General features: G+C 36.2%; 1 long non-coding RNA gene across 1 annotated transcript in view; it reads right to left on the bottom strand.

Annotated features, from left to right (window-relative positions):
• The window catches only part of LOC115034887, a 3,996-nt gene extending 3,359 nt beyond the window's left edge, over positions 1–637 (bottom strand). Inside the window, exon 1 of the long non-coding RNA XR_003840127.1 lies at positions 248–637. This is a non-coding gene — a long non-coding RNA (uncharacterized LOC115034887). The remainder of the gene's footprint in view (positions 1–247) is intronic.
• Positions 638–643: the final 6 nt, after the last annotated feature.

Below are 643 nucleotides of genomic sequence, written 5' to 3' on the forward strand. Positions count from 1 at the left end.
GATGTCTATGAGCCCAACAATTTTATATAATTGTATGATTACATTTAACTTTTTAAAATAAATTTAATTTTTTCAATTTAAACGCATATTTTTTGATTTTTTGTGCTATTTATAGCGCATATTTTGGAGTTTTTAAGGGCATATTTAGGAGCTATAATGTAACATTTTTAGTGCTACAACTTCCGAGCCCTGGTTATAACGTAAATAAAATATAATTTGCCTATTTCAATATAGATTTGTTTCTTACCTATTTATTGTAGTATTAAGAAGTGAATACTGATTAGTGAATGAGCGAACAGAGTTGACACTACATATAAGATATAGACACTCGACAGTTAAAACTCGTCACCACAGAAAATCAAAAAAAAAACTAAGCTACTCAAATGCGCAATGACATCATCGATGTCCATGCATGGATAAGTAGGTACTAAGTACTAGCGCCAACCAGTGCTAAGTACCGGTGTTAAGCACGACATGACAACCGTAAACGAAAGTGACGTAATTATAACGAGGCCCGAACACCAATCCGAATATTGTCCTCACAGACGCCGGCCGATCAAACTTTTGCGCCTCTCGCCAACGGACTAACGTCATGGTGTTAGACCAAAGGTCACCCGTATTGGCCGTCGAAAACGATTACCGC

This window comes from Acyrthosiphon pisum, unplaced genomic scaffold (assembly GCF_005508785.2).
Source record: "Acyrthosiphon pisum isolate AL4f unplaced genomic scaffold, pea_aphid_22Mar2018_4r6ur Scaffold_21433;HRSCAF=23981, whole genome shotgun sequence".
NCBI lineage: Eukaryota > Metazoa > Arthropoda > Insecta > Hemiptera > Aphididae > Acyrthosiphon > Acyrthosiphon pisum.